This window comes from Lepeophtheirus salmonis, chromosome 8, assembly GCF_016086655.4.
Source record: "Lepeophtheirus salmonis chromosome 8, UVic_Lsal_1.4, whole genome shotgun sequence".
NCBI lineage: Eukaryota > Metazoa > Arthropoda > Copepoda > Siphonostomatoida > Caligidae > Lepeophtheirus > Lepeophtheirus salmonis.
Window position 1 is genome coordinate 29,056,140 of NC_052138.2, and position 14,580 is coordinate 29,070,719.

The following is a 14,580-nucleotide window of genomic DNA, read 5'->3' on the forward strand; positions in this document are numbered from 1 at the left end:
AATCTTAGAACGGTCTGAAATTGAAGCAATTTTTTGTAAAACGAAAGTAAACAGTGGCTTTTGAACAAAATTTCCTCTCTATACACCTTATAGTATGGGCTAGTTTTAGGAGCTGGAAACATGGTTCATTTGAAAATCTGTTTGCGGAGCATTATGGTAAAACTATGAACGATTTTTTTACATAGATGTCACCCTCTAGTCATGGACCAGGATGTGTGCCTCAAAAAAGAAAACTGACATTTTAATTTTGGAAAAATAATGTTTATTGCTGGAAGTTAAATTTATGTCTACGATTCCAACTAACATCGATCCACGGTTTCAGATATCATTTCCGGACCGCCTGTGGGTCTAAAAAATCATTGAAAACCGAACCGGCAACAAAATTCGATCTCTTTCGAACACTAATATAATATATAAAATGTCCATTTATGAAATAAGACTTAGTCGTGAGGAAAATTAAAGTATGAATGTTCCAGGTATTTTTTTTTTTTTTTGCATCCATCTATCTATCGTGGTGGTGGTGGCTTTGTTAGTCCCTTTTTTCATGGACCCTGTTGTAATGTGCATACTACAGGCATAGAATTACCTAGTACATCATTAATACGGCGATAAAGGGCGTGCGCGGGGTATATTAACTGTTACCTATGTTATAATATGTATAAGATATCATAATGCTCAAACTCATCTCTTTGATTGCTTTTTAGCCTATTGCTTCAGGGAATATTGTAGAACCTATGGATGTATGTAGGTTATATTGTCTCGATTTCCGGTTAATAATTCTCTCTCCATGTTCAAAGAAATTTTCTGCGAAGGACCTTCATAAAACTGACTTACGCAAAGTTAAAGGGATTCAGACTATTTTTGGGGTGGTATAGATCGTTTTAATTTGGAAAAAATGACAATTTTTAGGTCACATGATTTGGAGTTTCCCGTTTTTAAGAAATATTATCTTGTATTATCTTTGATAAAAAAAGGAGAATGCAAATCGTTTAGCACATCTTATCAGGGGAATCCGGAAGATGATATATATATTTTTTTGATTTTTTTTTTTTTTGGGGGAGCAAATAATTTTTTGTAAATTTTTTTTCCAATCCATAGCAATTCACAGAAAAATTTCAAAACTGTATAGTTATTGATCAAAAAGCAAAAAGGTTTTGAAAATTTTTCAAAATAACCGGTTGTTTAGAGAAAATTAAATTTTTTGGAAAAAAAATTCAAAAATCAATAGTCAATTACAATAAGCAAAAATAATTTGAATTTTTTTTTTTTAAATCTACAGTTGACCACAGATAATTAATTAAGTTTTTGAAAAGAAAAAAAATCAAATATACAAATTTCTGAAAAAAATTTTAAAATCTATAGCTATTCTCAAAAAATTAGTTTTTTTTAGAAAAAATTTCAAAATCTATAACTATTCACAAAAAATTTCAAAAATTTATTGCTATTAACAAAAAGTAAAAGATTTTGAAAAAAAAAATTCAGAAATCACTCGTTGTTGACAGAAAATTAATTTTTTTGGAAAAAAATTCAAAATCCATATCTATTAACAGAAAATTAATTTGTTTGGAGAAAATAAGAAAAATTACTTATTTTGGAAAAAAAATTTGAAAATTAAATTTCACATGTTTAATTATTAGGAAAAAAGTTTCAAAAATTAAATTTTTTCCTATGATGCATAATTTACACTCGAATAATCTTTTTTTTACAGAAAATAAATTTTAACCCTATTTTAGTCTTGACCATAAATAATTCTTGTAAAAAGCCAAAATTCCTAAATTTAGCTTGGCTACAGCCCCTCTGGCCTACCCACTGTGGATACCGCTGCTTATGTACCTTGAATTATTAAAAACAAACTGCACCATTTTTTTAAACGGATAAACCGAATGCTAAAAATATATAAAAGTACAATTTTCTACTCATATTTGGAAAGGTACAAAAGGTCTTTACATGAGTAATTTAAACAAAATCTAAAATGGTATTTACGACACCAAAACGGCTTGAGAGGCCTCTCTAACTTTCTTAAAGTATAGTTGTCTATTTTTTCAATCAGAAGAAGCATTTCTACTGAGAAAGAGATTATATATTTACTCGAAAACGGGACAGTCTAATGTAACATAGATTGATGTAGGTTACATACTATTATTAATATCTCTTTTTGGATTTTGGGGGAGGGAGGGGGGGTAGTGATGAGGAATCCGAGTTAGTTTGATAGAAATTGACAGGCTACTGCATTGTACACACATATAAATATATAAGTAGGTCATGGCATCATCATACATAATCATAGTTGGGGGTCAAGTGATGACGAATCTGATAAAGTCACAGTTTATTTGACTCTTTTAATGCAATTAGTTCATAGGTCGTCATTGATGAAAAATATATACATATACATACAGTGATAGCCCATTTAGTACGAAGATTAATCAGTCCGGATTTTTTTTCATTTTTAGAGCATGTTAGTCATCAATTCCAAGGTTTAGATGCATACTCGAACAATATATTTTTTTTCGTAAAGGGGTTGTCCGGTATACCGGTACTATAATAGTTATACCGGAACACTCCCGTATTTAAAACGGTAATAAACTGAATTCTACTAGTACTTGAGCATTAACCGTCTACTGATGTATTGTTGTAATTAGACTTTTTCATTGGGAGCCTGATTGAAGTGACTATGGACGACTCAACATTAATACAGACAAATACTACGGCCTCAATAATTGTTGGTGTTGGGCCAATAGTTTTATGATGGATCTTCTTCTTTCCATACCAGACATAAACCCTGCGAACACCCATTGTATTTAAATGTGAATTACCCATTAATAACATTTTTAGATGGAAAAATATCGAAATACTTATTGGTATCGTAACTGCTACTAAAATATTGGTATCGTGACAACACTAGATTGCGATGTACCAAAGATTCTGGTATATCTGCAAAGCCAGAGATGTGTAAAAGACTCATAAAGAATTAGATGATGGTAACACAAATTTGCTTGTTTTAAATAACATTTTTAAGCCCTACTCGGAAGTAACTTGATTTATGTGGCTCCAGAAGATTTGAGTCACTTTAATTAGGGTGACCATATTTTGATCTCCAAAAGGTAAGCCACTTGGACCAAGACAAGACCGATTAGCCCCAGACATATACAATCTGATCTGAGCGATCTGTGCCGATTTTAAGTGGTCAGTTAATTTGAAATTATAAAACAAAAAAGTATTTATACATTTTGATTCTTTTTTTATTTAATAAATAATATTTTGGATTTTTTTTTAAAGAAGAAAGAATATTTAGAGCCTTGACAAAAATCCATAAAACCGGGCATTTAAATAAATTAATAAAAAACTCAAAGACACTAGACTACAAATTACTTACTTTACCTATGTAATTTGACTAGAGTAGCAATTCAACTCGTAGCCTTGTGACATCATGAATTCTCTGACGCAAGTGTACATCTCTGCCGATTTCCCTTGGCTTTTTCTATATGCATACTGTGTATGCATAAAATATGGAGTAGAATAGAATTATTGTATTCATTATATATACAAAGTGCGTTCGCAAAAATATTGGATCTGATAATCCTAACTTTAAAGATCTAAACTTATTATTTAAATAACGGTAGTACCCCGCATTGCCCGGAGTAATTAGGTGTACGCTAAAAGACAAATTTTACTTTAATAATATCGAATATAAGACTCCAAGAAATCATCAATGTTACTCTCCGTTTTTGACGAGCAATCTCACACATAGCTACTCAATACTTATATCAATTTATATCTGTACCGTCCTCAACAATAATAGTAAGATTTTAATAAATAAAATAAAAAAATATTAGTTCTGAGTACTTTAGTCTTTAAAAAAAACAAATTTCATTTTAATGTAACAGCGGTATAATTAATTCAAATCTTAAGATGTAATTAAAATGTACATCAATTATGATATGCATAAGAGACCAAGAAAAATCCAGAAATATCGCTCTTGTTCTTCATACACATTTCACACGCCTACAATATTTCCTTAATACGACTAAAGTAGTAATTGTTACATCAAAATATGTAGTCTATGTTTTACATCAGGGCTCACTTTATAGAATGTACTCTGTTTATCCGTTCGATGCTATACACACACCTGCAATACTTCACTAATGGTTATTTCAGGGATCAAAATATGATTATGATATACATCAGGGAGCACTATACACAGTGGATCCGGTGACTCGTTTTCATATATTCATACCTTCAGAGATTCTTACAAGTAGGCAAACTTTGCTTTATAAATATATGTAGATTGTATGTGGGATCATTCTTGTATTGATTTTGGCTTCCATGATACTGATGAAGTTAGTATTTAGCTTCTTTTTGTGCCTAGAAGGTCCTTTGAGCATATCAGTTTCTAGTCCAGTACTTGGCAATGCATTTTTACTAAAATGCGCGTCAAAAAGATGATTGATTTTGTGTCTTTTTTCACTTCCGGCTCTCCCATTTATAATCTAATTTTGCATAAACTTTGGAAACTATAGATAAACATTTTAACGAATTAACCAGATATCTGACTATATTGAGTTGCCAAGTATGAATTTTTTTAACGGAACATTTTCGAGTATGCACTATAGTATATATATATATAATATTCATCAATATCATATCAATGTATCCTAAAATGACTGCCTGAATAACTCTCCAACCCCCTTGCAAATAAATAAAATAAATACTCATGAACTATGTGATTTAAATAATACAAAAATGAATTTCTTGGAAAGGCAAGAAATAAAATAATAATGTCAATCTGCATGAATAAGAATATATAAAATGAATAGCTCACATGAAACTAGTGTTGTACCGATACGAATATTTTAGTACGGGTTCCAGTACCAAAATGAGTATCGTTATTTTTTTACTTTTCAATGTTTTCGACTAAAAATATAAACCGCCTTGAATGGGCACTCGGTAGAGCGCAAGCCTCCGCCTATGCTCAATTTTTTAGATTGCATTTTTTCTTTTATGAGGCATCTTTATATAACCTACATAACGACATCATTTTGGGCTCTGTACCTCAAAGCGTTGCAAAGTTACGGGCAATTATGTATTTTTGACGTTTTGTGCTTTTATCACCACTCAAAATTTAACGGCCTCTTAATGTGATTACATATAATCTTCGTACAAAGTTTGATCAAAATCAATCTGTAGCGTTTTCCGTACTTCTGGCGACCAACAGACAAACAAATGCAACATATAAATGTTACTCAAGAAAATCCTGTTAGTTCCTTGTTCTGGTCTACAGAGCTATCAGAATATATAGGCAATAATCTCATAATTTCAAAGGATAATTTCAGAAACTCGTTGGAAATAGTTACTTACAAATTGAGAAATTTTTGTTATGACCATTAAGAAATTATCAGTTTGTAGGGAACATTTCAATGAGAAAACATTTAAGAATGATCCCCCTGAAAATAAAAACTCTAAGGACGCTCCTGACTAGGTACAGTGATAGACTTTGAAAAGGTGGTCGTTAGGCCTAGTTTTACTGTATTATTACATAGATCAACAAAGTTGTATACAATCGCCTCTGTTTGTTTATTTGTAAATATTAAGGAAAAAGTTACCGATCAATTTTGGTCAAATTTTGTAAAGAGACTATAAATGTAATGAGTTAGAAGCCATTACATTTTGAGAGGTCATGGTGGCATTAAACGTTAAAGACGCATAATAGAGTGTAATGTTTAGTGGTTTATGATTTTATACCCAGGATTGCACTCTGCAGAGTACCCATTCTAGTATGATATGTGATATTAATTATATGTAGAGACTCATGTCGGTGTAGTTTGACAGCCCATTTGATTTGGACTTAAAGTACCTATGTTTGTAGGATATACATACATACCTGTGTACAACTTAATTGACAGTTTATTTCTTAATAATATATATTTTTGGAAGGGATACAGATATGAAACTGCGTGTTCATATAAATATATAACATTCTTATTTGCAAAAAAAAAAAAAAAAAACACGATGCAATTTAAAAGAAATAAAACATATCTTTCAGGTCCATGATGATATGCATTAAAAATAATAAGTATCTAAGCATAAACGAGCTCAAAAAGATTTATTTTTGATAAGTTATATATGTATTTTTTTTCTTAGGATTAATGTTAGTGATGAAGTTTACGTTTACCTAGCTACTGATAATACTACAAGTTTTTAGTTATTACTTACCTACATAGTAGATGTACATATGTTAATTTGTGAATATGTATATATTATATACATATATAGGTAGATGCAATCATCCATATTGTGTTTTAAGAATGAAGAATATTACTTACTATGTATGTATATGGTAGCAATGTGGTCATTTTGAATAGTATCTATTAAGGCTTCTCATTCTCCAGCAATGCATCCTTCAGTAAAAACCCTTCCCCCACATACAAGAAATTAAGGGATGAGATAGTAAGATTAAAATAAATGAAACCTGCATTAAGCGAACATCCAAGAAAAACTGAAAAAACAGCCGCTAAGTGCAGGTCACACCTTAAACAAAGTTGGTTTTTTTGTAACAAATTATGAATTTAAAACTGGATATGGGCACTTAGTGCAGTGACACACTTACAACAGCTGACACTTATACCATATTTGACTGTACTGTAAAATAGTTCTATTGGGTATACCCATACTAGGTGTATAAAGTATGTACCAGAAGGCGGGAGGGCCTTTTCCTAGATGGAAATCCCAAACGGTTTTATTTTATTTTTCAAAGTTCCCATTGTTATTATTGAATTCCTAAAGAAGAGAGAACATACAAGTAGAGAGTAATAACTAATGCTTGTGCTCATAAAAGACAGAAAGTAACAAAGAGGGGATGCTCGGGAGTTATAAATGCATTAACATAGTCGACGGAAACCGAATGGTACACATTTAAAACGGTTTCAAAACTCATATTTTCATTATTTAGAACGTCGAGTTTTAATGGAATTTAAATTTCTTGGCTGCCCTGGGCAGCGTTACCAGAATGTAGAATGTATTTGCAAGTACAGGGGGGGGACTATATAATGTTGACGTCACGCAACCTTATACTTTTATTATATAAATATTACACTTTAGTCTTAAAAAACAGTCAGTCCGTAGATTTTTTTTTATGTTCTTTTAATTGGTCATATGAAGTTGCACGATTTTAAGTATAGGTAAACATTATAGTATTTCAACTTAGGCATAGTTTGTGAAGTCCATATGCATAATGTATATTTATTTCTCTAGGAGCTTAGAAACATTGAGTTCAAGAGAATGATTTCTCCCTTATTGCGTTGGCCATCGAGCAACGTTGCTCCACAATTATTTTATTTCCATCAATTTCTGAAATGTCGAGGGTTTTGTTGGAGAAACTTGTCGAAGATTTAATTGAAATAAAACAAACAAAATCAAAAAAGAAATATTAAAATTTATCAATATTTGAGCCTTTTAATTTAAAAATATCAAAAAACAAAACAACAATCTTAAACTGCTACTGATCCAACCTTATCTCCTCTTTTTGGAAAACAAACTCGAGTCAACTTCATGTGTCCTAAAAGGTTAAAAACTCTATCTTAATTGAATCTTCAATCATGTGTATTCATTCAACTTTTCCTCCAATTAATTACAACATAACGGATGCTTCTATTATGAATAAATTAATTGCAAGATTTAAGTTATGAGAATCGTGTATATTTTGAGCATATTAAGAAAAAAAAATCAACATGAAGACCCTAACCATTTGAAGAATGTTTTGAAGGGGTGTAGCTTCGTTGTCATGACTTTTCATTTGATCAGCTATAATGAGCCCTGATGTGGAGTGAGGTGGAGAAATAAATAACATTTTTACAAAAACTACTCGTTTGTTGATCCTCAATTCTGCTCTGAGACCAACAGGGACTAATAATTATAACTCTGCGAGAAATTCGCAAGCTATAAGCACACAGGAATCAGTTCAATGTGGTTTGAAATATAATTGAATGTTGTAGAAAAGGAAGTTCACAATTAGGAGTTAAATATTATTGACAACATATATATGACCAATTCGGAATAGAGACGAGTATCATCACTACCGATAAATCCCGAGATCACTGTTAAAGAGGCTACATATCATGCGACAGTGCACTCAATTCCTATAACTCTAGCAACAAAAAAATATTCATTTTCCCCTCTTCCCTTCCCACTCTTAAAACTTACCGGAAAGACAATCATTTCTCAGAATATTTAATAAGTAATTATGGCACATATTCTTGCATGTCGATTAGAACTTGTCTGACTGACTTTTATATATATTATGCTACTACTTAGAAACTACAACAAACTACTTGCATAGCAAATCTGGTGTTAATTAAGACAGAAGGGAGATTTGGGGTGTAGAATAAGTAGTAGTACTCAGTCGACAGAATCAATCATTTCGTCAATTAATATTAATTAAAGATTGACTATGTTCATATGACGTATATGTCGTGTTTTGATGAAAAGGAGATGAAATAATAGGAATATTGATGTTGTTGTTCGAGCATGTCGAATACAACTGAGTGTAGGTTGCGAGATAGAGCTTTTAATTTAATTAAATGTTAATTGAAATTGGGGAAATTTTGAAGCGGAAAAAAAAGAGAGGCAACAACCTATTGATTCAAATAACAATGGAAACGAATGGTAATATTTATAATATATTTATATATTGACTGACTGACTGTAAGTACATATATATTCACTCTGAGATTGAAGGAAATCAATATGTTCGATTGTATGTCAGTTACATTGTCGATTCAACTATCTACTACAACAAGGAACCTATACCTATATATAAAGTTATTTATATATAGAAAAAGAAAAAAATATCGAATTGACGCGTCTATTTCTTTTATTTTTTTCTATTTTCTATTTATTTATTTTTTTTTGTTCAAAGAGTGAAACAAACTAATATAATTAAATTTTCATACTCCAATGGGAATTTAAAAAAAAAAAAATGAAAACTAGGGAAAGAACGACTTTTCCATTTTATCAATCAATTGTGTTTATTATATATGTACATATAAACATTTACCAGGTGTATAGTGGAAATCTGAATTGATCATTCCTTCCATCAGCTCACAAACTGATTGTATTGACTCAAAAAAATAATAAATACAATCAATCAAAAAATGGTCTCACAAAAAGACACAAGAATCGAAATTGTGTCTTTAGTTCGCAAGCAAAGAGAATAGATCATAAATGACGGTATTGGAGTAGAGACGAACTTCAACACTACTGGGTGCACCAGTACACACAGTAAAAGTTACTCAGTACTTTAGTAATCCAATATTTTCACAAAACAATATGGGCACCATATTACTACAAGAAGACAACTTGATCGCATATTCAGGTCAGGGCCTGCCAGACAAAGGCACTGAATATCAAAGCTCTAGTATTCTAGCATTAAAACTCCATGTGCCCCGATTAAATTACTACTACTCATCAGGGCTTCAAGCACGGTAGCAAGCCCATTATCACAGTCGATTGAGACAACATTAAAGATTAGAAATGACACTACATCTACTAATATCCGTACAAAGTTTAGCTAATCTAGCTCCCCTAGTTTCTGAAATTAAACTTGTCAAAATTCCAGATTTAAAATGTCTAGTTGTCGAATATTCTTTCCATATATATGTATCTAATAGGCTTCCCCATACCCTGATAAATTGTCTTAGAACGAGATCTCAGGAAACTAAATTTCTAATTTTTGGGACGTTGGGAACTCGAGGCTGAGATAGTAATGAATAATTACTGTTGTTCGGAGCACTGAAGAATTTGGACGACACAATACTAAATCTCTATTACAACCGGGAAATGTAGAGATCCTGTTAGTAAATAATAAATACCTTGAAATTGAAGTATCATGAATGAATTAAATGCTGGATTTTACAGGAAAAGAAAGGATACTTCTTATATAGTAAAAGAAAGCAATAAAACCCCGGAACTCGACTCTAATTCATTCTAAAATTAGGAAGCATTGAGAAGGAATATATACAGCAGTGGATTTCTGAATCAATTTTCCACCTAAGAAATTAATAAAAAAAGGAATCTGTTTGTAAACCAAAAGTTTGCTTTTTTTATAGAGAAATATGCCCAGAGTTAAATGATATATACATTGTTTTTCTTAAGACCCATTTTTTTAGAATAAAAATATGACATAAACCCACAAAAAAAAAACCCCAGTTAAAATACAGGAAAAAAAACTTGGAGCAACGCCAACTAACGATAAGGGATCAAAGCACGAACTGTATTTTGTTTTAAACAGTCCCGTGAGTCGGGTCAGATTCGGAATTTTTGTTGGATGAGCTTATAGGTAAAGTTTGCATGCCATTTTGTCTTGTATGTTCCGTACTACCAAGGAGGTCCAGTTCTAGAGTTATAAGTGATCGTATTGAGAATCGGTCCGAAACTGCATTTTTTCTCCGGTTCGATCTTAAGTCATTTATTCTAAAGGGATTTGAACCGAAATTTAAATAGTGAATGGATGTTTTCCTCGCTTACTCTTCCATCATTTAATTTATATCTTACTGGACATCAAATATACGGGGCTATTTTGTGGGATGCTTGGATTTGTATTAAACTTTTTCCGTCTTCAATTTCAAAAATTATTATTGGTGTAAAGGTGCTTAATTGAGTAAAACTTTAATTATTTTAAAAACACTAGTGAATGTATACATTAAGCTTGTTAAAATGAAGAAAAATTTCTACAGACGTCCATAATTATGTTCATTCAAATCTTCTGCGTAATCCTGATCCCTGGTTTGAAACCACATACCTCTAATCGTTTTTTTTTACAAAAATCATTAGATTTGATCAATTTAGTCCGCTTTTTACTTCAAAACTGGTCTAGCACGAAACTCTGACGGAAAAAGTTTGGCCTTACAAAAATAGTAGATCTATACCTAATCCATGTTCTAAAAATTATTTACATACTCATTTCAAACCCATTTATACAAAACTGAAAGTTTCTTCCTCATGAATCAGTAATGAGGTGTACGTACCATTTGACAAAAAAAATTATTAAATCAAAAAGACGAGGGAAAGAAAATTGTAGCACATTTTTCATTCTCTTTTTTTTTTTTTTTCTTGTTCTTTTTTTGGGTGAGAAGTTCAAAAAAAAAAAAATCTCAATTTGCATAAAGATTAAATTACAACTGACACACAAAAAAATGTCTCATGTATCACGTTAATGAAGTCCATATGGTCTTTGAAAGAGAGAGAGAGAGAGAGGGAAAAAATGGATGGTGAAGACTTTGTTAAATGGTTAAAGAAGGATTTGCCTCACAAAAATCTCATAAAATAACTCTCTGACACATGCTCAAAAAGTAGATTTCCGTACTACTTTTTTTTATTTAGATACTATTGTTATTTAAGAACTTATTTAAGGAGGTGAAATGATTAGACATAATTTGTATTTTCTAAGGGTTTCTTTAGAATACATACATTGTTGGTAGGTTGTGGGCCAGATAATTGAGGGTTGTTGCTCACTCGCTCAAAGGTATACTTAAATGTGTCAGCAACAAATTAGAGCCTAAGGGTCCTTTTACAAATTAAGTGTATTTAAAATTTAAGAGAATTTTTCTTCTTCTTTGTCAAAGGTAAAAAAAAAAAAAAGAGAAGAATCTTTTGTGAGCTCTAATGAAGAGTATTTGTAGTAGATTGTATTTAGGTACCTCACACACCAAAATGAGCTGCTGCTCCTCGCTATTGTTGTGTTCATCACCCCCTCCAACCCAAAAAAAAAAAAAAGGCGATGCAGGAGTTGGAAAATAAAGAGAGAAATCCTAATCAAATTTAATTCTCTTCTGTTGCAACGCAACGGCTGTTGGTTTGTACATTTGGATTGACTCGTTAACTTGAACCCTGATTATTATTGTGTTGTTTTTTTTTGTTATTGTTATTAGTTGTAGGAGCTAAAAAAAGAAGAGAAAAAAGTAGGACCCCCTAATTCCACATACTACAACTGTGGAGCACTAAAAATCATCTGATTGATCTGAGAGATACATCGCTTTTTAGTTTGTACGTTGTTGTTATGTTTTCCATGTAATGTTCCTGATTAAAAACTTTATGTCGCTCATACTAATAATAAGTAATGTAGGGCTCTAGTGGATACAATAGGTGGTGCCAAGGTGGACAATTACCATCCCACACTTTTTAATTACACTTTTATTGTGGAAAAAAGGAATATGACGTCAATCAGCAAATAATTAAAAAGTGTAATAGGAGAATTTCTAGTATTGTACCAGTCCTCATTTATTTGCTCTGGTCCAGTCCTTAAGACTGTCAGTACTAAAACTGATTAGAAAAAAAGAAAAGAAAAAATAACGTTGAGTGACGTCATTAAGGACCGAACAGGACTGGACGTAGACAGAACTGGATAGGACTCATGTCTTCAGTCCTAATTAAGGACTGACACAGCAGTACTCATTAGTATAAATGGCCAGGGGCGTCTGCATGGGGTGGGCTGAAGAATTTTTGCATTTTACTAAAAAATTTAATTTTTTTCAAAAAATTTAATTTTCTAAATTTTTGTAAATAGCTGATTTTTGATATTATTTTTGAAAAAATGGATTTTTTTGTGAATGGCTCTAGATTTTTGAAATTTTTTTCCAAAAAATTTGATATTAGAAATTAAAATGTTCATTTTTTTTCTAACAAAAATAATTTTCGTATTTTTTGCAAAAAAATCCAACCCCCCTCCCAAAAATATATATGTAATGCCGTGGACGTCCCAGATGGAAGTTGTCTATTGTTATAAATGTGTACAACAAAGGGGACCTTTTTAACATGATCAACTTCTATTCAACTCAAAATCCACGAACCTGCATTCAAATTCAATTTTTGGGGAAAACTACTGACTAATATAATGGTTGAAGAAGTTCAAATTGATATGCAGTACTGAATTGGAGCGTACAGAGACAGAACTCAAGGGGGTTCAAGTCGAAAACAACATTACTTGTATCAGTTCTTGATACAAATTTTAAAGCACTCTCTATAAGGCATCATTTTCCCTAATATTATCATTGGTGTAAAGGTGCTTAATTGAGTAAAACTTTAAGTATTTTAAAAACACCTGAATATTTAGACATTTTTCTTTAGTTAGGCCTAGTGAATGTATACATTAAGCTTGTTAAAATGAAGAAAAATTGACATATGATGACGGCCCTAGTAATTATCTATAATGACTGTATTTATTAAACATATCGACGGATCCTTAAAATTATGGACGGTACATCCCAAGAAGTCAAGTCTTTCTCAACTGGTCCTTTGCACTAAGATCCACTTATCCTCATAAAAGGTCAGAATTTTATTGACTTTTAAATAAATGTATAAGAACATATACAACTTTACAGACGATTTTTTATAAATAAATCACATTGTTACAATATAATCTCTACAGCCCATCATCAATAAGGTGTTTGCAATCGACTGATTTAGTCAGCAATGGTTTTTTCAAGGAAGTTGTTTCACTTAGCCATTTCTACCATGAGTGATGGACGACCAATTCGCATCACTTAATTATGGGATGTTTTCATGCCTCAAATGGTCACTCCTTATTTATAGATGATATAAAAGACATACGAAAACTCTGGAACATTCGAATAGTCGTCCAAGATGACGATAAATGCCAATAGCCTGGCAAGAACTCTACACCATTTGGATTTAATGCTGATTGAAAAAATAAGATTCAAGAATTTGTATCTTGATTTGCAGGAATGTGCGTCAATCAATTAGCAAGGTTTTTATTTACTAATAAAGTATTCTAAGGTGTTAATTTAGTCACCAGCTTGCTATTTATCCAGTATCCTCTATCCAGTTTGTGAAAAAAAGCAGAAAGATGTTGAGGAATATTTCAAATACAAATGAATCAATAAATGCGGCTAAAAACCACAACGACACGACAAAGGTGAGAGGGGAATGGTGGGGGTGGTGTTGGAAGAATAGTTTAGAGACCTACTTATGAGCTAATAAAATAGGATTAACTCCTCCGCCCTCCACCTCGCTGCTGGGATCATCACTCTTCAAAAAAATGAAACAATCTTGTCAAAAGGGATTGAATTTTTAAGAGCAATTAGAGCTTCTATTCCTGGGTGGTGAAAAGAGTGAAGAAACAACTCTCCTTCTAGTACCCAACAACAATCACTTGAAGGATACCCCCTCCTCCCCTCAATCCCGCTGCTACCAAGTTCATCTTATTTTTCACCCTTTCGTTTGTAGTTCCTTCATAAATTAGATACATATGTTGTCTTCTATTTTGTTTATATATATATGTTAATATTCAAATGGTGACGCTTTTTTTGCGTATATATGTATGTAGAATAAGGGGTTAATAGTCGATAATTTAAGAGTTATGTTCGGTCATTTATTTTATGGGGAAAAGAGAGAGAAAGAGAAACGAAGAAAGAGCGGAGGGGGAAATACAAAGTGAATAATGAATTACATACAGATCACGATGCATTTTGAGCTAGAAATAGAGAAAAAGAGGGAAAAGGTGTCCTCCTTTAACCCTTTCAATGAAATGATACCCTCCTCTCCATCCATCCATCCATCCATCAAAACCAC